Here is a 26,670-nt window from a genome sequence, read left to right as displayed (position 1 = left end):
GAGTTGGTGCCTTGTACTGCACTCATGTTATTAGCTATTGCACTATCATGTAAATCCTTCATGACAGTGATATTTTTAAAGTACCGCTGTACTGTCAGGTGTCCTGACATTATCAAGGCTCCCGGGGATACCAGCCTGTGGCATTTCTTTCTCACCTCCTTTACACAAAGTTTCCAAGTCAACCTGAACACCCTGCGAAGGGCCAGAATCTGACTCCGGAAAGTTTTAACCTCGGTTGGAAGTGGGCTTCTTCCCTCACTGTCTCCTTGGGGTACAAGACCACTTTCATGGAATCCTTACCCAGGATAACCCTGTCCCTTACCCTCTCCTATCTCAGGATTCACGTACAGCTTTGTATCTGAAAATAGGAGGCTGGTAGGGAGTGCTCGTGGCTGTGAGCAGATGGACAGGGAGTCTGCACTGAGTCACTGGCAGCACACCACTTGTTGAGCTGTTTGAGGTCCTGCAGGAAAAATGCTCACTTTGTGGCACTGAAGAGAAAAACTGCCAAGAGCAAAAACCCCTACAGGAATTACCTCACTGTGTATACGCTGGCAACAAAACAGGAGACAAAGAAAAACTTTGCCACAGTGCACAGGAGTTGGTGCCAGGCTACTGACATAAAGGAGGTTCCTTCCTATCTGCCAAAGTACAGCGGCTCCACCTGCAATATATTCCTTCTCTCTTTTTCCCCATGTGCAAACAAATGCGTGGATTCCTTTCAAGCTAGCTCCATGCCGGGGTAACATTTACAAAGCTATTAACTTACTGACAGCCTGGTCCCGGACCCCCAACAGTCTCATGAAAGTCACCGGCTGTTTACAGGAAGGGCTGAGCTGATGAGCAAAGGTTTCAGGACCAAGGTCATCAGGCCCAGAGTGTGCAGGATGAGCTGAAGCGTCATCTGACCCCATTCATTCACATTATTGCACACACTAGCATCAGAAGGGTAGAAGGCTCTTCATTTATCTTATCCATTAGATTTTAAAAAATTAAATACCAATATTTTTTCACTTTTCTGATTTTTTTCATGCTGTATTTTCCTTCTACTATTTCACAGAATCATAGAGCCATAAAATCATTCAAGTCAGAAAAGACCTTCAAGATCATTGCATCCAACTGTTAACCTAACACTGCCAAGCACACCAGTAAACCAGATCCCTAGAGTGCCATTTCAGTGCACTGCTTTTCTTCCTCTTTGGTTTTGATTCCTCCACTCACTAGAAACATCAACAACGCTTATGAGTTACTCCTTATTCTTCTCTCCAGCAAAATAACGTCTAAATGAGGCAATGGCTAACCCATATTTCCTTCACAATACCTGGAGAAACAAAACCCAAAACAAACCAATGCAACTATCTAAGCCATTCCTTACCCAATCTGACCAAAATTGGACTTTCCTAGTACCTAGGAACTGGCACAATGATTTCAGTGGGATTTTATGGAAACACAAAGAAACACCTTCAGGGGTCAACTATTTAGGACTATAATACAATGATTTTGAACTAACACAATGAAAAGATACCATATGGCCTGAAGTCCTGAAATCACTCCTTTGCCTCACATTTCAGAATACTTTTACAACTTTTAGACAGTTCACGGCAGCAATACATCTCTAGTTGTGTTAACAATTTTGTTAATGGCTGAGCAGCACCGCTGCTCCATACAGTCACTCTTCAGACAAAATGGTGCTCTCAGAAGAGATGTCCAGGAGCAGGGTGAGCTATGCATTACCCCTGGGGCTCTTCTCATCCCAGGGCACGTCCTTCTTTTCAAGAGTATTTAAGCACTGAGAGTACTTTGACAAAATGATACAAAACTATTAATTACCAATAACATTGTTATGATCCTCAACAAATATCTGACCCTACAGCAGCCATACAGAGCACACACTAGCTTTAACAGGTAGGAGAGAAATGAACTGTATTTAATGTTTAAAATATTCAGAATGAAGCCCCTGATATTCCCATGTCAGATTCAGTCTCCATTTCCACCTCCCAAGCATGGTAATTACAGTCCTGTGCCCCCTGGGAACTAGTTGCACACTGAAACACCAACACACTTCGCTAGACGAGGGAGAGGTTTGCTGGTGTAGTTATTACAAGATGCAGAAGCAGATGCTTTGACTTTCAGGGAATGTGCAGCATCTCTTGCTCAGAGCATCTTATTATTTTAACTTTCAAGATGAAATATCTGGCTAGCCGTTGTCCAGGGCGACAGACAAGATTTTAAAGTTGGCCACTGAACAGGCGAAGGCTCTTCCGGAAAAAACAAGGCTCTAGCCACAGCGGTCATCATTCCTCAATGCAAGCTGTGCAAGCAGAACTTGGTGCCTGCACTTAGACCACTGAAGTGAATAGAGCACAGGCACACGGACCCAGGCATCCACCTGGCATGACTTCACTGCAGGGTCAGCACCTAAATTAGCTTGTCCTCAGCATGACACCTCTGTCACAGCACACGGGGAGGTACCTACACACACTGCCACATGTCAGTTTGGACTTTATCCCTCGCCCTCACAGACAGCCCCAGTGCCAAGCATCAGGAAATAGCAGACAACTTGCCAACACTTTTTGCTAGCAAATGACAACCCTTTCTGAAATGTTTTGAAGTCCTGACATAGTCTTTCTGGAAGGCTGGTGATGCTGTGCTCTTGCACAAGAACAGTAAATGAAGGCTACCCTAAAATACTATCACTACTCTGAAATACAATCCCCTTAAAATGGGGGGCAAATGAGGTCAATGTTAGCCAAAATGGGCATAATGATTCCTAGAAACCCATGGCAAGTAATACATACAGCGACATTAGCCAGTTACTAAGTTTAACATTTTCTAAGCACAGTCCCCTGAAAAACTCACTGAATTTTAATGCAGATTATTCTAGATTCATAAAGCTTTTTGTGCTTACCTTTTTATAGATTTTGTATTATATAACCAGTTTGTCATGAATTGCAAAGTCTTACTGAAGTGACTGAAAACTAAAACAAAAATATAGAAGCAAAGCCAGAGTATACTTGTAAACCACAGTTCAACAAAAACCTTTTCATTCCCTCCTCTCCCTTGATATTCCAAGCCTATTTTTAATGGCCACTTCTCTTCCGACTACTTCTGTTGAATGCAAACCTTAACCAGCACTCAACTAGCCAGACAGCAGATGAGGAAATTTGCTTCAGACCCAGTACACGTGTTGTAGCAGGCACCTGTCTGCAAGGAATGTAAAGGTATACATAACCCGTACTGCTCAGAGCGAGGGCATCCGCACTATGACAGCACATGCATTGCCGCTGAAGGCAGCTTTATGTAAGCACTGTGTCAACAAACGCACAGAGACGGGTTAACTGCCTCCTGCAGGAAGCCTGGTTTCATTCATTAACTACGACCTCTGGGCTAGTACGTGCGGAGGAGGAGAAACACAGGCAAGTTAAAACGAAGCTCCTGTTCTCCCTCTGAAAGTTTTCAGGTCTCAAAATCCTGCACAAAACCCAGCCTGCTGTCACCTGAGTGAAAAACAATAGTAGGCACTCATATAAGTAAGACCCGCATGAGAGTTTGCAAGCCCAGCCCATGCGGAGGGCCACCTGCCAACAGGAAGAAGTGGTGAGGAGGAATTTGGATCCAGCTGCTATCCTCCCTCAGCCAAACAATGCCGCACAATAAACAGCATTAAGGACTTTTTTTGATCATCAATCACGCTGAGAGCATCCATGTCATTTTCACTCCCTGATTGCCAGAAGGGCTTAAGAGACTTTTTAAGCTTGAGTTCACAGAGAGCTGATCTGTTTCCTATCACAGCTGTATCAAAGGGACTGAGCCCAGGAGAGACAGAAAGAATAGGGGGGGAGACCAAGAAATGACAAAGCACCTCGCCGTAGGGCTGACTCAAGCTGCAAAACTCATCACAGGTAACATAAAAATATCGTAGCTGTCTTGCAGCCCCATTTTGCATGTCAGCTTCTGACACAAAGACACAGTTAACAGAGAAAAAGGGGATAACTTAGTATCTGCAGTACTTATTTTCATACTACGAAGTACTGACACCAGGCAATGAACTATGACCACATGCTCAGTGGGTCACTGTGGCAGGTCAACTTAACCTCAAAACCGCGCAACCTACTGCACCTTCAGATTTAGCCCAGACAGCGCCTGGGTTAAGCACCCGCTCACTGCCTATTGGCGGTAAAAAAAAAGGGTTAAAAAACCAACCCGGCTGCAGCTGAAAATTCCACAGCACTTCCCTGCACAGAGCTGCAAACTGCGCCTCCCTGGGACAACACAGACTGACAAGCTGCCCTACAGATCAGCCACTTAAACACACTGAAATGCCACTGCCACCGGCAGACACGTATGGCTGGAGAGCTCGGGAGAGTTCATCAGAGCATCACGGTCGCTCAGCACTGCTCCAGCGCAGCCGCTTCTCCAGACGCCGGGAAGCGTACCGTACGGCTACACGTCGCAGCCGGATTCACCGCCTTGCAGCCGAGGAACCCCCCTCTCCTTCCTCCCCGCCTCAGCCCCCGATGAACACTGAGTATCTGTGTACTACCTGCGTTTATCAGCAGAAACATCCCGTGCCTTCAGTCATTCAAGGAATTTAACAGCCTGGAAATTCCTGTTGTCCATTATTTGAGGTCACAGATAAAAGCTAAACAGCAGCCGTGACTCCCATCAATCATAAGTCACTCACTGATAGAGTGTATGGTAGGAGACCTACTGATGTAAGCTAGTCACCAGAGAAAATACCCACTGATGACGCATATCCAGGCACAAAAATAGTTACAGGGCCCCCAAAGGGATTATTCAACAGCCTACATTTAGATATTCTTACAAGAGACCCGCAGTCAATTTGCCGCTATTAGATGGCTAGGGAACGTTGAAGTTTAAGTTCCTCAGCAGACATAACCACAAATAGCTGGTTTAAAAAAGCTACTGCAATTACAAGCTGCTTTGTAAATTTTAACACTGCATTATAGGGATTAAGTCTAAACAGAACCACTGGCTATAAAATGCTGTATAGCCTTTGCTTTTACTATTTACCAATTCCTTCCGATTATTAGCTAGCAGTGAAAGGAACAATTTAAAATTGATTCACAAATGTTCAAACTGAGTCCCTTGTGCCCACCAAGAGCAACGTTTGCTCTAAAAAAAAATTACAAATATATGTGAAACGGTGCGGGATATTTCCGCGATGCTTCAACGCTGTCTGGATAGACTTCTTTGCAAAATAATTCTGGCTTCATTTTTGCCCCTCTTGGGCAACTGCCTCTTCACTACTAAAAAAGAGACCTGAATAGTTAATCTTTCTCACATAAATCAAAACCATGCAAAAGTAAGTTATCAATGACATGCAAAACTATGTACCATATACCTGCTTCGAGCAGGGGCTAGAAAGATGACCCACAGAGACACCTTCTAGCCTAAGCTGCTCCGTGACTCTGTGCAACTGAGGGGATTTTTTTGGCATTAATGCGAAGTTTAAAACAAACTCCCCTAAATTAAGCAGTGAGCGGGTAATCTCACAATGCTGCCCCCTTCAACAGTTTCAGGAGCCTCTCCATGCCCTCCCAGCAACCAGACTTAGTGGGCTATAAATGAGACAACTAAAACTGCTGATGGCGAAACACTGACTGTGCATTTTTGGTAATACTAAAATCTTAGGGGTTTTTAATTAACTGAGTTTAACCTCCAATCCCCCTTTTCAGAAGCAATTTTGGTGCTTAGGAGTCTAAAAGTTGATGACTTTCTATTGCATGTTTAAAATCCAAATATAGGAAAGTATTTTATGATTCCGATGCCTACTTCATTGACATACTTTTGGAAAGCATTACCTAGCCAAACAAACACTCAAGGATTTATAGTGTTTACCCTGTAAAGCAGGAGAAAGAAATGTCCCAGACTACAAATGTCTACCTCAATTTCTTCATCTGTGATAACATTATCAAAAATAACACCAAAATTATTTTTAGAACAACTGTTTCGCAAAGCCCTCACATTTCTCTCATGCATCTATATATGCTGGCAGTCCACATGGCCTGATTTAACAGCTCGACGAAGAAATATTCATTGGTGCCCTCTAGCTGATTATCCCGACCAATTTGCTGCAGACACCTGGCACCAGCCTCTCTTTTCTTCTTTCGTCATTCCTGGATCTTTCGCTGGTGCCCACCCAATGCAACGCCCTGGAATAAAACAATTTGCTTCCTACAGAAGATGTGGGAGTCAAAACATTCCAATCCCCATGTGCTCTCAACTGTAGGACCTCTTCGAATAACACAAGTGCCATGAGAAACAGGAGGGGTGTAAATGTGAGCAATACCACATCACCAAGAACCTGGGAAGTACCTAAATACACTTTGTAGCAAGTTTGCAAATTCCATGGGAAAATACATGCAATACACAAAGCCCCTCACCTATTCAGAAGTATCATAATCCCCCCCACCCCCCAACCACCTTTTAACAGTTTATAAGTCATATATTATGCTTTGTCACACATTCAGAAATTCATGTAACTTTAGTCAGTGACGGATCAAGGCAGTTTCACAACTTGCAGCCTCGGACCGCCCTTTTGCCATCACGGAAGCCTGAGTGGAATGAGCTTGCTTCTTTCACTCTGACATTCCTGCTCCACCCACTGTGCTCCTGTCCCCTTTCCCTCCAGCCCCTCTCCATGGAGGCTGTATCAGGAATGAGTGCGGCACACAGCCCCATCACCACACCAGGGACGTGCTTGGAGCACTGCTGCATCTTCAAATGTGTAAAAGCCATGAGGCAGAGACACTAACGCATACCCTGAACGCCACCTCTAGTGCGAGAGGTGAGGCCAACGAATTGGTGTCCAAGCAGAAGATCCCCTGCCTGGAGGGAAATCCACGCTGCGGAAGAGCCACCCCAGGACACACTGTGCCTGGTGTGACCCCAGCACCAGCACCAAGGGAGGAGCAGCACGAGGTGCCCCCAGAGCGCAGACTGCCAGGACAGCTCTTTGGCAACTCCACCAGCAGGTGCGCCTGCTCTGAGTCACACCGGTGGGCACAGGCCACTCCAAGGGCATGAGAGGTGGGGAGAGCGTGTGGAAAGCAGGGTTAAGGCTCCGTTCTCTTCCCCCTTGCCCAGCTGCAGGAAGCACAGGCTGGCTGGAGTTGGCTGTCTCTGTGCATTCAGTCAAAGCCACAGAGAGGTCCATAGCACAGTATCAACCATTAATCAAAGTAAACATAGAAGGGAGACCATGATCTGAAGCTCAACATAAATAATGTGAGACTGACTAAATCTGAGGGCTGCATTTGTAATTCTCAGAAGGTCTGTTTATACCTTGACTGGGAAAAGGAAAGCTGCAGCATACACTCTCTTATTTCTGTGTCTGAATAGCAGTTGTAAAGCAGTAACTGCTCAAACGCTTGGGAAGCTCCAGGCTCTTCCTGCAATATCCAGCTGTCCTTGGAAAGTTAACTTCCCATATACCAGTTGCCTGTTGAAACAGAGAAAGGGTTAATCGCAGTGGCCAGAGATTTTGGAAGGGACCTGGGGCTCCCTTTCTCTACGACCTTACTAGAACATTTAGCTAACACTACTTTCACACATGCCACCTGGGAAAGGACACAACAGGCTCAGTCAATACTCATCAAGGGGATGCAATCCAAATCTCTACATTATTAAAAGAGCAAGGAGCTCATTGCACAAGGAATAGTCGAAAGGAATCGTTCACGTAAAACAGGCATTTTACTCCACGTAGAAAGTGAAATTTTTGGCATAGTTCACTTTTCCTCTTTCGTTTTCATTTTTTTTCTTACAACCAGCTGTCGGTTCTGTCAGTTCCCATACAAGAGCCCTAGCACAAGGCTGGTTTGGGCAACTGCTTCTGGAAGGAAACAGACTTTTCCAAAGCCTGTTCTCTTGAATCATAAAGGAACCCAGCAAACCCTTGTACAGAACAGGTACAGATGCGGGACTGTGACAGATGGGCCATGAAGGTGGTAAAATACTGACTAAAAGGAGATGTGGAAAAATGAGGATCTGGTAGGAGGAGCAGCCTCTACTGTTCCCAGTGAAAAGGTATTGCTTTTCAAAACAGAAAAGAGAATGAAAACAGTAAATATAATGAAAACAGGACAGAACAGAAATCTTGATGGCAACTAAGTATACCCATCTAAGTAAGTATAAAAGAGTGCAGAGATGTCCTGTCACAACAAAGCTTCACGATAGTTTTTAAAATACCATATTTGAAGTAGGAAGCTGATTAATTATCTCTTACTGACCCAAGATATCCAGTTAGGAATATACACTATCGTAGTGTAGGAATATTGTTTATGAAAAGTAAAGAGACTATTGGTTTTCCAGACAGTAAGAGAACACCCCAAATTAGCAAATCGTATTTTTAAAGTTTCTACAACTTTGGAAACAAGGGGCAATATTAGAAAAAGGTATGTGGCTCGCTGAGGATGGAATAGTATGGAACATTTAGTCACTGTGTCATACAACGTTAGATAAACCAGGACACTGATGTCAGAAACATAAAAATAGTCATGCTATTCTCATTCTGCCTGCACATCAGCCTCTTAGGGCTTTTCTCCCAATGCCAGCAATGGCAAAACAGGTAATATTGATTACAACTGAAAAGCAAAATTAAAATATTAGTAGAGGCTTCTAAGACTACATAATGATTTTTTTCTGTTTGGAAGCAGGAACCTGCTACTTCCTTTTGCATGCAAACACTCCTGAAGAAACCTAAGATGAGTAACAAAGGGTGCTAGTGGTGGGAGTTATGCTCATATTTTAGCTATTTAATGTAAAAAACAACTTCCTGAAATGAGAAATTAGCATTTGATAGCAATAGCCTCTTCCACAGTTGCAGCAAAAGGATCTGAGGGTTCTTCATTTCACTTTACCCAGTCTGAGTCTGTTAAATAACTAGCTCATTTACAGCTGAGTAAGCGTAAGCTGAGGAAAACATACATTCCTATTCCAATATATTAATTAAAAATACTTTTGATATCTGTTTTTTACCAAAAATTTTTAAAAGTATTTTTAGAATAATAGTAATCTCAGCAGTCTGTTCACATCCTATGTATGCCACTTGACTTGAAGGGGTCAAATAAAGTTAACTATCAAAACATGACAGGTTTATCACATGTATTATTCTACGCTTACTGCATTGGTGGATAAGGGAAAATAAGCTGATGTCATCTACCTTGACTTCTATAAGGTCTTCAACACAATCTCACACGACATCCCTGTCTCTCTATATTGGAGAGATAGGGATTTGATAGATGGACTATTCTATAGATAAGGAATTGGCTGGATGGCCATATCAAGAGAGTTGCTCATGTCCAAATGCAGATCATTATCAAGTGACCTCCCCTCAGGGGTTCATACTGGGACTGATACTGTTCAATATCTTTCCTAAGTAATCCAGCTTCATCAGGGACCCAACTGAAATGCTTCTATGCAAACATACATAGCATGTGGAATAGACAAGAGAAATTTAGAGATGTGCGCACACCTGCATGGCTGTGTCTTACTGGCAACATGGAGACACAGTGGGACAGCTCCCATGACTGGAGTGTTGGAATCAAAGTATATAGGCCCTTCACGAAGGACAGACAGGGGAGACAAGGAGGGGGTATCACTCTCTATGTCAATGATCAGCTGGCGTGTGCAGAGTTCTGCCTGGGGTTGGATGAGGATTCAACTGGGAGCTTATGGGTCAGGATTAAAAAAAGGGCAGGGACAGGTGACATTACAGTGGGCTGCTACAGGCCACTGAACCAGGTAGATCTAGTGGATGAGGCCCTCTACATACAGATAAGTGCAGCCTCATAGGAAACTTCAGCCACCCCCTGGTATCTGTTGGAGAGACAAGACAGCAGGGCAGAAGCAATCCAGGAGGTTCCTGGGATGCTCTGATGGTAACTTGCTTCTCCAAGTGATAGAAGAACCAATGAGAAGAGGGGCTATGTTGGACCCTGTTTTCACCAACAAGGAGGGGCTGGTGGAGAATGTGATGCTTGAGGGCAGCCTTGGCTGCAGTGACCACAAAATGGTGGTGTTCAAGGTCCTCAGGGCAGTGAGGAGTGCACACAGCAAACTCGCTACCCTGGACTTCAGAAGAGGAGACTTGGGCCTCTTCAGGGATGTGCTTTGTAGAGTACCATGGGATAAAGACGTGGAGGGAAGAGGGGCCCAAGAAAGCTTATCAGTATTCAAGGACCACCTCCTCCAAGCTCAGGTGTGGCGTATCACACTCAGGAGCCAGCTAGAGTTTGTCTGTGTCCATGAGGAACCAGTCTAAGGTGCTAACCCATCAGAAACCCTCAGCCAGCCCAAGCAAGCTGCCAAACAAGCCCAGCATGGGCTCAGGCAGATGGCTGCAGAGGACAGGTAGCAAGAGCAGCCCCTCCAGCACATGAAGCCAGAGCCAGGAGAGTGGGAAACCCTTCCTCAAACCCCAACTGTCCACTCTTTCCAAGTTTTGGCAGCACTGGAGGCAGAAAAGCCAACCTGTCAAAGTGGAGGGGTGTTTCAGACATTGCTGCCAACAGCTTCAGCAAGGACCATCAGGCAGCCAGCAGGACTGGAGAGGAAGTGCAGGTGGAGGAGCACGGAAGGTCAAAACCACCCCATGCAAAGGAAAGAGCCCCACCTTAGCTGCTGGCAGCCTGCCTGCTGGCCCCCACCAAAAGGGGAACTTGCCCCCGGAATGTGAATTTAGGTCTGTGATGATTTGCTTATTCAGCAGTTCCAAACCCCAAAAAGTCCAATGTTTAAAAACTGTGCATTTCTGGTATATTTCAAAACCTTTGCCAATGTACTTCCTTAACGCCAGACTACACAGCTTAAATCCCCAAGTGCTTTCCTTTTCCTCTTGCAAGACTGTTTTTCTTAATACTCAACAATCATGGAAAGAAAGCAAGGACCAAACTCAGACTGAATTCTTCAAAACCTATTGATAAAAGCACAATTACTAAATCACATTGCCTCACCTTAAAAAAAAAATAAATAAATGCAATACTTAGAACAATATGGAATGTGGTAGAGACACTCCAGGGATTTCTCCTCAAATGACAGATTCATTAGTTATACTCAAATTCCTGTCTTCCTGGGACTCCCGCAAACCAACAGCTATAACTGTTATCTCTGGAATATGTTAAACTAAGAAGAAAGCATTATGTTGCCTAGTTGGCATAAGAGGGGGATTTCTCTCTTCACTTTTATGGAATGCCTACTGAAATGAAAGTTTTTGGGCTGTTCATGCTTACGCACTTGTAAATTTGACTCTTCGCTTACTGACGTCTCCTTTCCTTATGAAAAGTTCAAAAGTTCAGATAGCAACAATCTGATGTCTTAGCTTGCTGCACAAGCCTCTGGGCTAGGTAACTAAGACATTAAAAGGACTGTACCACACATCAGCACATACACTGCATTCAGTATTATGAACTGCTGTTAATAAACTTAAATAAAAATGCCAACATACACTTGTTTATGATCTTGATTACTTATAGTATACGTAAGCAGGCTATCTGCAAGAGGTTAGACTTAATCTCTAACAGGTTTCCTGCTGCTGTGCTGCCAGTCTCTCGGTGCAACTGTGGCCATTCTTAATTAAATAAATAATTTACCCTGGAAGAGTTCATTGAGTGCCAGCCACAAGCACCAGGGCTGGGTGAAAATAAATCCCTGCCGGCGGTGTGCCAGCGCTCCTTCCTACAATCTGCGGCAAACAGCGATTTCCCTACAGTGAACGTTTTGCATAACCGCTCTGCACATTTTAATTGATCTGTGCCATAGCACGGTAGTTTCAAGACAGTACTTCATGTTCTCTTGATTTCATTCCCTCTATATTTGGCTGACTTCTTCCATCAGTTGGTGAGCTTCTTGTACAGAATAATCTGCCTCATGGCTTTTTTTTTAAGTTAGGTTTATTGCTTCTTGTTATGTTGCTGACCCAAACCCAACATTCAAAGATGCTTTGAGTCTACAGTCCTCCTCTGCTTTGATTTCCACCATACTCCTATCACCTTTACCAACCAAAATCAAGTTACTTCCTGCTCTACCGATCTACTCTTACCAGTACACACAAAACCAGCTTTTAATGTTTAACATTTACTGCACTATACTGCAATTGAGGCATTTTCATAGCCATAGAAAAAATGAGGAAAATTCTCACTTTGTGCTGTGATATTGATCTATTTTAAAATCCATTGCAAGGTCCCACAATAAATATTATGGTGTGACTTCAGTGTTTGACAGAAGTGTAAACATCAGCACATTTTCACAGGCAATGACAGGAATCTCAATTATCCGAATACTGCCTCAGTTATCAAAAGGGCAGCCTGACCTACTGTATGGTCGATGTCTTTCTATGCACTAGTGATTTTAGAAAACCTACACAGAAAAAAAAACCCCAGCTTTTTGTGTGCTCCTTTCTCCTTATATTTTGGCATTCAAAATGCATGATGCAAAGTGACCATCCCCATGCAGAAGGGCTCGGACAGTTTGAGGGTCCAGGCTCACCAACACCTACCCCATGCCCCAGAGCCAAAAGGCGAGCTCCAAGTCTCACCGCTAGGTCAGGCTTCAGTCACTGTCTTCCAGTCTTCTAAAACAAAACTGGTTTTTCTTGCAAAGTTTGGTAACTTTGCATGCAACATTTCTGATGAAAAAACATGCCAACGTTTCGAGAAAGAGCCAGCTACCTTGATGGGGATGTCCCACTGAGAAAATAACAGAGGAAATGTGTTCTTCTCTGCATACAACTTACCATAAGGCACTTAACCTCTGAAGTGCTACCAGTATGTCACAGCTCTCAAAACTCTGCTTGACCACCTACCACTTCTTGGCCAACTGGCTGACCCAGAAAAGCAAGAGAAACTATGTTCGCTGTAGGGAAGAAGCAGTGAGTACAGCCTCCAAAACTGGCATGCTTCCGCACGGGAAGAGGTCACTCACTGGGCACAAAGAGCAAGGGCTATGGTTTGCCCTGGAACAAGCAATGAAGTGGGGATCAGACCATGGAGGTCATGAGAAGAAAGCAGAGGGAAGAAAGAGCACACCAAGGGAAAGAGCTTTCTACTTCTACTGCAGTTAACTCCCCTAAATTTCATCCCTCCTCCTGGTTCCCCAGTTTCCAAAAATAATCTATACAAAGGCAAGAACTGCAGAGGCAGGGAGCCTTAAAAGAGCTGCAGTGGGAAAACACAAAAAGGTGGCGAGGGAATTAAAAAAACAAAAAAAAAGACACTTTTTTTCTACTTTTCTTCCTTTTTCTTCTAAAAAGAACAGTGACATCTTTAGCATGGAGGCATATCAGCAGGGATGTAGGTCGGCAGCGGCAACCAGCACCCACGGGGCCTCAGGTCTTGCAGGCTGCAAGCAGCAGTGTAGCCAGAGTGTGGAGGGGGCTCTTTGGCCTCTCCCTGGTAGGCCAACAAAGGCTTGGGCTGGTCTTAGCTGTCCCTTCCCTCACATGCTGCTGCGTAGCAATTGGTTTCTGTTTAGGCAACCACACATTTCGTATGTCTGGTATCAGAAGATGCTTGACATTTTCCCTTATAAGTAAAGGCGCCTTAATGTGAAAAACACCTCTTAATGACTAAGAAGAGAGTCAGCAAGGAGCATTTGCACCCAAAGAATTCCGTTCCTCCCACATCAAAGCAACCTCTTGGAAAACTGATTATAAACAAATTAGTGAACAACTAGTGCGTCTATCAAAAATAATTGTTTTACTGCTGCAAAAGAACTCACAGGGCCTGAAACAAACACTGAGGGTTAAATCTGATTCCTCATTGCTGGACTGGACACCAAAGCAAGGGAAGAGAAAAAAACCTCCTGTAGTGCAGAAATGCCTACTCACACAGTATCTGTGAAAAGGGTGCTTTTCCTCTAACAGCTGAGAAATAAATTCAGGTTGAGAAATCTGGGGTTAGACAAACATCACGTGTCATATTTCAACCTCGAATGGGCTTTGATTTCAGGTGATTCAGCCTTGCACTACAGCATCCCAAAGCCACATTCAATTTTTTTGCTTCTGTTTCTCAGCGCTGATCAAAATAAGCAAGTGTCAGCACACCTCTGCATAACATTAGTGCAACAAATGAGAGCCCCTGCTTACTCCACCAATGGCATGGAGGCTCTGCTCACTGCCAAAAGGTTTGTTTTCACCATTTCCTTCTTGTGCCACTTTGCCGCTTGTTTTCCTTACAGGAGGAAAATTTATTATTAGGTAAGCTCAGATCCCCATGCTTTTACCGCAAGAGCATTCACCTTTATCATAAATACTACCACATACTGCATATACCACTACGACATAGCACAGACATGACCATGAGAACCATTCTTCTTCCCCACTATTGGGATGCGCATTTCTCCACCTCTGCACGCATTCGTATCTTCCCTCTTAGACAACAAATTGCACTGTATTTCCCTGATTACACTGTCACAAGCCTAGAGAAAACTGGCAGCTGGCTCTGAGGAGGGAAGCCAGAGCGATGTCCCACACTCAGCCCTCAGGTGTTGCACGGCCACCTAGGGAGTGCTGGCAGTGACATGGAGGAGGTGGGTGAGAAGTCCAGGGAGAACACATGCTGGTGCCACTTCCCACAAAACTACCTATTTTAGAGAAAGGGTATTTCTCACCCATGCGATTTTGGAGTGCAGTTTAAATATGTAACACAAGCATAGCTCAGATGTTTAGAAAACAAGAAGCAGAAACGCCAGAAATCTTCTGGAGGTTTGGGGCTTCGGCCAGGGTTTAAATCTCATCATTCCTGATCCTCTTCTTCTCTTTCTTGCTTAAGTAATGACTTCCAAATGGCACCAGCTAGCAGTGCCCCTGACTCGTTCCATAGCAATCTCCTTCAGCCTCCTGTCAGGATGGAAGTCACCACTATCCGAGAAAACATTCCCCAACAAATGATGGCCCGAAGTAGGCCAAGCCATGCCTCCTGCAGAGAAGTAGCAAAGCCATTGAGGAAGAAGCATGTTTAGGAGCGAAGTTTAGGAGAGTGGGAAGGAGACAGCTTCACGCAGCCTTAGCAGCTGCTCCCAGCGAAGCAGAGATTGAAAAGGAAAAACACCACAAGCCTCTCATCATCTCCCGCTTGCCACAAAAGAGGGGTGTATTTTTCAGCAGTATCTGGTGAGTCTGACACTGAACTTAGCTCAAGTGACATGAAATGTTAATGTTTAGGAACAAGGTAGGTGGAGAGGAGGCGGAAAGAAGACTTTCATTATTTGATGTAGAATTCATTCAAAAGCTTCTTTTCACAGCCAGAACTAAAATTTCCATTCAGCTGTTTATTTCTGGTAGCCTAAATAGCTTGAACAAGCGGAAGAAGAGCGATCTAGAGGGAGCCCTTATTCCTGCTGGAATTGCAACAGCCCTTCCTCAGACACACCTTCAGACAGAACCGGACACATTTTCCTGACTGCTGGTCTTCAAATGCAGGATGAGCAGTTTTCCTCTGGTGTACTCATACTGGCTTTAGGCTTCCAGTCCAAGTGCACAGAAAAGCTCTGCCTCTGACCACCCACTCTGGTACCTGCGGCAGCCTCACAATGCACCCCAGCTGCTCCCCACTGGCCCTCAAAATCTCCACATGGAGAAAGTCACAAGCTTTTGATGCTATAAACTTAGCAGCTGCTATTCAAAATCTGTGTGTATGAAATTAATCTGTGGGCTTTCTGTATTCTGTTCATGTCGATAGCATTCCCCTCCCTCGTCACTGTGATACCCTCCTTTCCCACTTCATGTATTTTAATTCTCTGGTCTTCCATTTTTATTTCTTTTTTGGTCTACACTACATCTGAAAAACAGCTTTTTCCTCATAGGGACCAGAGCATCATCTCTTTCCCGTGTTGTGCTCTTCCCAGCCCCCTGTTGTTTCTCTGCTCGCCCTTCTGCCTTTGCTCTGTTTCCTCACTCTTCCTGTCCTTGATTTCTCTCCTCCTTCTTTCTTTGATGTTCCTCTTTGTGCTTTCTCTTCATCCTTCCTGCCAAGCTGAATGAGGTGCTCCACTGGGAAGGTGCTGGCAAAGAGCAACTCGCCTGTTTGGAGGGTTATACCAGGTCGGAACACCTACAGAGGAATCCTTCATCTCCCCGTACTACACTTCATTCAGGGTTGTATGCACAATCCCTTTGTCAAAAGTCAGGAAAATGAAGGTGCCACATAATCTGGGAAGCATATGCTAGTATTTAATGAGCTATGTCTGGTTTTTTGTTCTGGGGGATGTGCAGAAAGTAGAAGCCACAATGACAACAAATTTGGGATAGTGTCAAATGCAGCATTAGCAAGTGGCTCAGGCTTACCAGTGCTGCTCACCCTCAGAAAGTGGCTGATTAAAAACGACACCTTCTTTCTTTGCAGTTCTGCTGCCTTGAGCGTGAAACCCACCCCTTTGAAGAATACCAAGCCAGGGTCATTTAATCATTTCAATTCCATTTATTTCCTTAGAAAAGACTTACGCATGTTGCACTGGTCTCCTGAACAGGGACAAATCTCCCCCAACTAGAATCTCAAAGATAGGATTCCCACTTCAATGAAAACAAGTCTTGTTTTTAACAGAAAAAATAAAAAAGAAGAAAATAATCCTGTTGCTAGTCAAAAAAGAAAAAAAGAAAAGGATACAGATAAGAGAGAGAGATTAATTCTATTCCTTCTGGCACAGCAAGAGAGCAGTTGACCAACTTCCAGCCGCAGAGCTATATTCTCTCTCAGTTAAACAGAGAAACCTTGCTGAAATCTACAGGCCAGATCCACTGATAAGTTCTGGCTCCTTTGCCTGTTTCAGCAATGCAGAGCAGCTGTAAATCCAGCTCAACTTGCCAGTTTCTGTCAGCTTTACCATACCAGATTAGCACTGCTGTTAGCCTCAGAAATACCAACATCTGGAGGTCCCCCACTGCCCAGTCTGACTTTAAACTTTGGAAATCTGCAATTCATCTCCTCATCAGCACAGCTGGCAGAACCAGCCTTGACACAGAACTTCGCCTTAGGCAGGTCTTCACCCAGAGCAAAATACATTTGTCACAATCCCCCATCCTACATTCACACAGCCAACCAAGCAGATCAAATAAAATTCATATAATGATCAGCCCTTGGTTATTCCCTGGCCAATTGCCCAGCGGGTGACTCCTGACCCTGCCTCGGAGCAGGTGCCTTCCAGTGCAGGTCTGAGAATGCGAGTCGGCTGGCAAAACAAAATACACTGTTTCCTTGTACTTTTATACTTCTTTGGATGTCAGGAAGCAGAGCTCAGTCTTGTTTCCTGCTCCTCAGCCAGGAGAGGTGGGGGAAATTTGAGGTGGATTTTGAGAAAGGCAGAAAGAAGGCAGATCAAAAAGATCAAGGAAAACAATAATAATAAAACCCCTCAAACTCTGCTTCTCTCTGCTCTGTGAAGCAGTACATCTTGGAAAAAATACTCCCCCTCCAGTCATTCTCTCCAGGGATATACAACAGTCTCAGGAATTAATAGCATTCCTCTTGCAACATTCAAGTGCTGCTGCACTCACAGTCCTATAAAACAGAATCAAAAATAAAAACCCAACCAAGCCCAACCTCTTCATTTGCTTTTTGCCTGAGAAAAACCCATGTAAAAAAGAATCAGGAAGAATTAGGGGGCTGCAGAGGTGTATTCACATCGGCTCTGATTTTCTACGAACAAAGGCTTTACTTTGTATATAAATATATAAATGCGAAACATTTGGCATGTTTGATTTTTTCCCAGCTCACTCCCAACCCCTCCCTCTGAATGCATTAATACATACACCTTCAGCACAATTGGGCTCTTCGTGTTGCCATGGAATTGAAACCTTTGCAGTTTAGATGGAGATGTACGCCAGGAAGCATACTGTTCTTACACTTCCTATAACAGAAGCAAAATCACTGCATAGCATTAACTCCTTTAGTATTTAAGGCATTCGGTGTCTTTCTTGTCTGCTCGTCTTCACACAGAGTTTGCTTTTTCCATCTTGCCACATGCAAATGGAACACATTTGACATAGCTATTCTCGTCTTTATGAAGTCAATAGCTCTCGCACTAAGGACATTATAGGTCCCCGAGACTATGGACTTTCCCTTTTTAATAAGTGGCTGTTTGCAGGCATGCAGCAGCTGAGATGAGGGCTGGAGAACACACACATATATGAAATATGTTGATACAGCAAAGTATTATATATCAAGATAGCACTTCAGCTGATATTTTGCAACCTACTTACAATCTTTATTACTAACGCTCTTGACACTCCTTCTGAATATGATTTTATACCCATTTATCCAAACAAACAAATTACAGTGTGAAGCTCCTGCAGCAGGCACCGGATCTTTCCACACCTCTTTTACATAACCTAGGCTGACGGGCTTTCGATGGCGAGCACAGCTCCAAACACTTCAGTTACAGAAAAAATTAGGCGGTCCAACTCCGTCACCTAAAAATGTAGCCTACAGTGATTATTTTCAGCAGGTCTGAGTTTTTTGCCAAAGCTTCTGAAAATGGCTGTACACACATTGCAAATACAGAGATTTTTATGTTCAAAGCAATACCAGGGTACACAAATATCCAGGTTCATTATAAAAAGATTACCATAATAAATAAACAAATACTCCTTCGTGTATGTAAACATTGGATCTGTACCTGCAGGAACAGCTGGAAGCCAGTCCATGGTCTGAAGCCAGCTTGAGGCTTTTTTGTCCAAAGTTAAATATTTGCATAGTATTAAGCTTAAAATTAAAGCATTTGCTGAAGAAACTTGCTCACTTGTGTATACGGAAAAACAAGAGGGAATTTAGCTTCCCTGCACACGGGGGCAGATTCTTGGGATGCCTTCTCCATCCCATGAATTCCTGGACAGCAGAGAGACAGACAGACTACCAACCAGGGAATTCCCCTCTCGCTTTCCGGAGGATTTTGTGTGCAGGCTGGACAGAAAGGCAATAACCCAGGTAGTTATTTTATGAAGGCGGCGTTTGTTGCTTAGGTGCCGGCCCCTCGACCACCTGGTAACACTCCTTCCTTTTAGCGCTGTCCCTGTCACAGAAAAGATCCATTCACCCAGCACCTCCATCCGAGCAGGTTTGCCTGGTCCCTGAGCCACAAGCGACCTCCTCCTGGCCAGCAGCTCGCAACGGCTGGGTCAGCCTGATGGCTGCCAGTGAGGTCTGGCAGCTCACTGTGCTGGGGACATGGATTGAGGGCTACTCACAGATGGGCTTTCTGAGACAGGGCTTGGCCCCCAGCATCCCCCCACTCACCAGCAGAAGACACAAAAGCACCGCTGTCTCTCTGTCTATCTGTCTGGACCAAAGCAAAGCAGCTGGTCCCTGTCTCCGGGCGCTAGTGGGTGCATGCTAGACCCTACGGGCGCCTGTGCCTTCAAGTCCCCTCTCCTGCCCTCCACAGAGGGAAAGGCTGCGCTGGCAGAATTAGCTCCGTCTCCTCCTCCCTCTGACAGTTGCACATCCCCACTGCTGCATCCATTACCTCAGGTTTATGTAAGGCTCCCACCATCAGTTTTCTAGTTACAGGAAAATGTATATTGTGCTGTGATGAAAGGCCAGTGCAATGTCAAGAGCATTAAAAGGACTCCAGGGACTGATTACAGTCAAAAGGGAAAGGATTTATGATGGTTAATAAAGTTAAATCTGCCAGAGTCCTGCTTACTCTTTCCAACTGCAGGTAACAAGATCTTATAGGAAAAATTATTAAAACGCTGCAAGTTATTACTGTCCCTTTTGAAAGAAAACCTACATTTTGCCATGAAGCACCTGGCTGGGAGAAAGCCCGGCTCATCACAGTGTCTATGCTGACCCTGAGCTGGTGAAGAAGAGGGGACACATCATCTCCTTGCACCTCAGACAAGCTGCAAGGACCTCGGAACAAAGCAGATCTCTTCAGCACGTGTGTCACCTGAATGGCCCCCAGTGGGTCCCCAGCCTGACCGCACCTGCCACCAGAGGCTGGTGGCTAGGGCAGGGCTGGGACTTCATCCACCACTTCCAGTGCAAGCACCACACCATGCCTTGGAGAGGAGCGCAGGCAGACGGGGTAGGAAGGCTTCCTCCTGTCAGCACTGCACATCCATGTGGAAGGAAGAAGCAAAGAAAGAAGCTCTTGCTTTTCACAGAATCACAGAATCACAGAATCCCAAGGGTTGGAAGGGACCTAAAAAGATCATCTAGTCCAACCCCCCTGCAAGAGCAGGGTAACCTACAGTACATCACACAGGAACTTGTCCAGGCGGGCCTTGAATATCTCCAGTGTAGGAGACTCCACAACCCCCCTGGGCAGCCTGTTCCAGTGCTCTGTCACTCTTACAGTAAAGAAGTTCTTCCTGATGTTAACGTGGAACTTCCTATGTTCCAGTTTACACCCATTGCCCCTTGTCCTATCACTGGATATCACTGAAAAAAGCCTAGCTCCATCATCCTGACACCTACCCTTCACATATTTGTAAACATTGATGAGGTCACCCCTCAGTCTCCTCTTTTGCAAGCTAAAGAGACCCAGCTCCCTCAGCCTCTCCTCATAAGGGAGATGTTCCACTCCCTTAATCATCTTTGTGGCTCTGCGCTGGACTCCTTCAAGCAATTCCCTGTCCTTCTTGAACAGAGGGGCCCAGAACTGGACACAATATTCCAGATGCGGCCTCACCAAGGCTGAGTAGAGGGGGAGGAGAACCTCTCTTGACCTACTAACCACTCCCTTTCTAATGCACCCTAAGATGCCATTTGCCTTCTTGGCCACAAGAGCACATTGCTGGCTCATGGTCATCCTCCTATCCACCAGGACCCCCAGGTCCCTTTCCCATTCACTACTTTCCAGCAGGTCAACCCCCAACCTGTACTGGTACATGGGGTTGTTCTTCCCCAGATGCAAGACTCTACACTTGCCCTTGTTAAATTTCATCAAGTTTCTCCCTGCCCAACTCTCCAGCCTGTCCAGGTCTCGCTGAATGGCAGCACAGTCCTCTGGTGTGTCAGCCACTCCTCCCAGTTTTGTGTCATCAGCAAACTTGCTGAGGGTGCACTCAGTTCCCTCATCCAGGTCATTGATGAAAATATTAAACAGCACCGGTCCCAGCACCGACCCCTGAGGAACTCCACTAGTCACAGACCTCCAGCTAGATTCTGCGCCATTGACCACAACTCTCTGCCTTCTTCCTTTCAACCAGTTCTCGATCCACCTCACTACTTGATCGTCAAGCCCACACTTCCTCAGCTTATCTATGAGGATGCTGTGGGAGACAGTATCAAATGCCTTACTGAAATCAAGAAAAACCACATCTACCGCTCTACCATCATCCCTCCACCTAGTCACTTCCTCATAGAAGGCTATAAGGTTGGTCATACATGACTTCCCCCTCATAAAACCATGTTGGCTGTTCTTAATGACCCCCTCATCCTTGATATGCCTAGTGATGGAGTCAAGAATAAGTTGTTCCATCATCTTTCCAGGGATGGAGGTAAGGCTGACCGGTCTATAATTACCCGGGTCCTCCTTCTTGCCCTTCTTATAGATTGGTGTGACCTTTGCCATCCGCCAATCCTCAGGCACCTCGCCCGTTTCCCACGACTTACCAAAGATGATGGAAAGTGGCCTAGCAATGACCTCCGCCAGCTCCCTCAGCACCCGTGGGTGCATTCCATCCGGACCCATCGATTTACAGATGTCCAGTTTGCATAGCTGATCCCTAACCCAATCCTCATCTACCAAAGCAAACTCCTCCTTTGTCCTGACTCCTTCTGGGGCTATAGAAATCCGGGGCCCTCGGGGAGAGTCTGCAGGAGTAAAGACAGAGGCAAAGAAGGCATTCAGCACCTCTGCCTTTTTTATATCTTCTGTCTCCAGGGTACCCACTTCGTTCAGCAGTGGGCCTATATTGCCTCTTGTTTTAGTTTTATTTGCTATGTATTTGAAGAAGCCCTTTCTATTGTCTTTAACCCGACTAGCAAGATTGAGTTCCAAGGAGGCCTTAGCTGTCCTAATTGCCTCCCTACATCCTCTAACAACTGTCCTATATTCCTCCCAAGTGGCCAGCCCCTCCTTCCATAATCCATAGATTCTCCTTTTCCACTTGAGTTTGCCCAGCAGCTCCTTGTTTAACCACGCCGGTCTCCTAGATCCCTTACTTGACTTCCTACTCATTGGGACGCTCCGATCCTGAGCTTGGAAGAAGCGGTCCTTGAATGCTAACCAACTATCTTGAGCCCCTTTACCGCCTAGTACACTTTCCCATGAGACTTCCCTTAGCAGTTGACTGAAGAGGCCAAAGTTGGCCCTTCGGAAATCCAGAACTGTGGCTTTGCTAGGTATTCTATTCCTCCCACACAGGATCCTAAACTCCACCATCTCATGGTCACTGCAGCCAAGGCTGCCATTGACCGTCACCACTTCGACCAAACCCTCCTTGTTGGCGAGTACTAAATCTAGCAGCGCTGCTCCCCTAGTTGGTACGTCCACCATTTGCATTAAGAAATTATCATCAATGCACTCGAGGAACCTCCTAGACTGTGAATGACTGGCTGTGTGAGTCTTCCAGCAAATATCGGGGTAATTAAAGTCCCCCACGACGACTAAGGCATGTAGTCGCGAGGCTACTTCCAGTTGCCTGTAGAAAGCCTCATCAACTCCTTCGTCCTGATCAGGAGGTCTGTAATAGACCCCCACAACTGTATCACCCGTGCCAGTCAGCCCCTTGATTCGTACCCACAGACATTCCACTTGCTCCTCATCCGACCCCGGACAGAACTCAATACATTCTAGTTGCTCTCTCACGTAAAGAGCAACTCCACCACCTCGCTTCGCTGACCTATCTTTCCTAAAAAGGACATAGCCATCCATGACCACATTCCAGTCATGTGAACTGTCCCACCATGTCTCTGTAATCGCCACTAGATCATAACCTTTAGCCCGCACACAGACTTCTAACTCCTCCTGTTTATTCCCCATGCTGCGTGCATTGGTGTACAGGCATTTCAGGGAGCCAGTCCTAGTACCTTTTTTCCCCTGCGGGACAGGATCTAAAGAGCTATCCTTTCCCACAAGTGAAACAAGAGATTGATAGTCCTCCTTAGCCCGCCATCCTTCAATCCCTAGCATGTTCCTCTTGGGCTTGTCCCCAACAGGCCCAGTTAAATCATTCCCAGTCTGGTGTCACGTATGCACCTTCTGCTGAAGAATGCAACCTAACTGGACTCCATAGGACTGCTCTGAAACTTGTTTTAAAGATTTTATAATCTCACATGCCCAAAAGTTCACATGATCTTACAAGATGTTAATGATTTTCCCCACTGAGATAACGGCACCGAGGGAGGGCAGAGGAAAGGGGAGAGCCAAATTTTTAAACAGCTCTTGGGAATTTTGCATCCATATCCAAAGTACATGCACTTTATCGGCTCTCAAGTTTTCATTTTTCTACCACTTAATAATCACAAATATATTATATATGCCCTTTCCATTTTGTCATTCTTTCACTATATTACATCAAATTTAATTTCCTGTGGAAGTGTGTAATCTTTTCAGCTGTGACTGCCTCTGAAGCTTTTCTGTAATAAGCAGAGCCTCGTCCTCCGGCAGGACGAGCCTTTATGAGCTGTGCTCCTGCAGATTAGTTTCCTAAAATGTTTGCAATGTTGTATGAGAACTGGCAAAAGAGGAAAACTAAAATAACACCCAAAAGGAAAAACAAACACGAAAACCTTTGCTTTCCTCTCACTCCTGCGTTCAGCAGTCAAAGGAAATTTCATTTTGACTTGGGTAGATGGCAAATCCATGAAGGTTATTAATGTGTATTAGAAGAAGCCTCACAAAGTGTGGGACACACTATCCCTTGCTCTACAGCTCATTAAAAGCATGGCAGCGAGATGGCAGCTTGCTCTTTGTGCCCAGGGAACGCGGAGAGCTGCAAGGGGTCACTGCTCAGACAACCGCCTCTCCCTGCCACCTGCGCTTGGCTCTCTGACAGGTCCCCTCCACCGGCGAAAAGCCACATTCCATCAAAAAGCGAAAATGTCAACCAAGACGCAGTCATGCTTTTTGTGACGAGATAGCTGCGGTGGCAGGAAGGCAGACCAGCTGGCCTGCTGGGTCCTTTCCAGACCTCTGCCCCTGCCGAACACAAAACTCATCCTCTTCAAACCACCTTTCCATTACCAGTGCTCACACACACACCAAACCAACTTGTTTACAAAAACGTATATCAAAACCAACTCTGAATGTTTAAAACTTCATCCACTCAGAAGAACACGAGCAACAGAGACTATTATTACTTGTATAGCCTTCCTGAAAAGGTGCGTAGACACGGATAGAGGAAACATCGGAACAAATGCAGAGAAGTCTACAAAAGGTAATGTTAACGGTATTTGGCCAGCAGCAGTTACTGAGGGTGGCTGCACAGGCCAGCCCAGCAAAGCAGGATCAATGCTCGCTCACTTCAGTGTGAGATATCGCCTGCAGGAGCTTCTCTTTGAACCGACCCAGAGACCAGCCAGATTTGGAAACCTCCTCACCATTTAGCACACAAGTTACTTGAGTTGTGAACTACCCTCCCAAAACACACTGAATTGATCCCTTTCCCTTTCTGCTCCCTGTGAGACTTTCATCTTCCTTTCCCAACTCTCACATCACTGATGTAGCAGCAAACCTTTTACAACAAATATTGTCTTCCAAATACACATATAAATACAGCACGTTAAACAGATATATACGTTTGGAGCAAACACTCATGTCTCCTCATCACTTTATAACTTCTGAAGCTAGAAAAGCATTTTCAATAATTGAATCCTCTTCTAGCTTATTCGAGGAATCCATTTCCTTGTAATTCTGTTTTACACTTGTATCTGCAACACTTCATCTCTACAAAGTGGCTGATCAGTAAGAAAAAAATTCCATGCAGGGAACCCTACTTAAACAAAAGTCTCGGGTGTTACATGCAGTGCAATTCAACTCCCATCAGCAAGAAGAAACGTTTTTTCACCAGCTTCAGTGGGAGCTGCGGTGGAGCTATAAATCAGATGAAGATGCTCCATGCTAACAGTTATGTGGTGTGCTATGAACTGCTTCAGAACATAAAACAATAATGTAACCACCCTCATAAAACCAGTTTGCTCATGGTTTTACAGGACCTGAGTGTGTTAACAGTTTCAAGCCAGAACAGTGGAAGAGAAAACATGCCAGCTACCAGTGGCCCTACATTTCTGGCCTCGTAGCCCAGAAATTAAATAGCCTCCCTTCACTAGATCTAGGTTTCATTCTCCAATTCCTTATTCAGGATGAGGAAAAAAAGGCTCAATATATGCATTTAATTCCTATTGAAATCTTGGTCAAAGATGGTGGGTGATGTAAAGCTAAGCATCAAGGAAATAACTGCCATCATCTGGCTGAGTTTGGTAAAATGGAGTTAATTTACACTTCTTTAGGGATTCACTGGTGTGTGAAATTAATCTAATTTAGACTGACCAGAAATTGAAAATGGAATGAAGGAGAAAAGCAATTAAAGACCTTTTCTAAATGCAAAAATAGTACCGCTTTATGTGCAGCAATACAAAGTACAGAACCTTCATGCTACTGTTACCACCCCCTCCTGCTTGAGGAAAAGAGTAACAGTCTGGATATCTACGTATCACCACTGTACCAGTATAACTTCATCCAAAGGAAATATTGGTGGAATGTTTCTACTAGTGTCTGTGAATAAATACATTTTCAAGTTAAAACAGCTCACTATTCTGCATATAGACCAGGCCTAGTAGATAAACATCTGCTGGAACAGCTCGGTGTAACTGATTGTACATGTGGCTTAACATCACTTCAATGACTTTTAGCACCTTCACATTATTGTTGTTCCAACAAGCAACGGTTAATGTAAGATGCAGACATTCACATACCGTATACTTATGAATAACTGGTTCCCAGAGATGTGGCAGTGATAACATTGTCATCGTACGATTCGGAGTAGCTCGCTGTAGATCACATATCAGAAGAGGGGCCCACCTGCAAGCATAACAAATCCAGATAGTAAGTTCATCATGTTCAGAGGTTTACATCAAGCTCTGCTAATACATTTGTGTGTTTTCACATATTCCTTCTCTGCATTAACAGGTCTCTGCCTTTCCCAGGCTTACAGAAAACATTTTGCTGCTCATGATGGCAAGTAAAAAATGTCCTGCTACAGCCAAACAAAAGGCCCACTGCCCCAGACCAAATTTCAGACATGCTATCAAAGCAATGACGACTAGTTTTGAGATATGCCGTAGGTAGCCAGTGCAGATACAGAAAATGAGCTTGTACTGGCAGCGTTGTCTCCAATGACAAGACACATGGTAGCAAGCAAGCAAGCAAACTTTCCAATTTAAGAGCTGAAGAAAAGTTTTCTTACTAAAACAAATAGTAAAATCATAACTGATCGGAACAAATACAGCTTCAAGCAACCTAAAAGTCTACAGCATTAAACAAAGAAAACTTGCTTGGATGTCATATCCCTGTAAATAAGCGTTTGAAACAAGAATTAAGAAACTCTTGCTTGTTAATTGTACTGACTCATCAGTGATGCATGAGGGTGTGGATAAAGCAACAAAACACAGTTATTGATACAAAAGGCAGATTAATTGGGTTCTCTTTATTTTGAAAATGTAAATAATATGACTTACAGGATACTCATAAATATACCCAGACACACAC

General features: G+C 44.8%; 1 protein-coding gene across 6 annotated transcripts in view; it reads right to left on the bottom strand.

The window, feature by feature from the left end:
- The window catches only part of HIVEP2 (HIVEP zinc finger 2), a 146,835-nt gene that overhangs the window by 83,928 nt on the left and 36,237 nt on the right, over positions 1 to 26,670 (bottom strand). For 4 of the 6 annotated variants that reach the window (XM_065680696.1, XM_065680695.1, XM_065680697.1 and 1 more), the window contains exon 2: positions 25,878 to 25,983. The gene's annotated coding sequence lies outside the window, so the exon portion shown is untranslated. Of the gene's footprint in view, positions 1 to 4,543; positions 4,701 to 25,877; positions 25,984 to 26,670 lie in introns of those variants that run through there. The other 2 variants (XM_065680699.1, XM_065680700.1) reach the window with 1 other exon arrangement.

The sequence above is a fragment of the Lathamus discolor genome, chromosome 5, assembly GCF_037157495.1.
Source record: "Lathamus discolor isolate bLatDis1 chromosome 5, bLatDis1.hap1, whole genome shotgun sequence".
NCBI lineage: Eukaryota > Metazoa > Chordata > Aves > Psittaciformes > Psittacidae > Lathamus > Lathamus discolor.
Note: the sequence above shows the minus strand (reverse complement) of the source record. Positions and strands in the feature narration are given on the sequence as shown.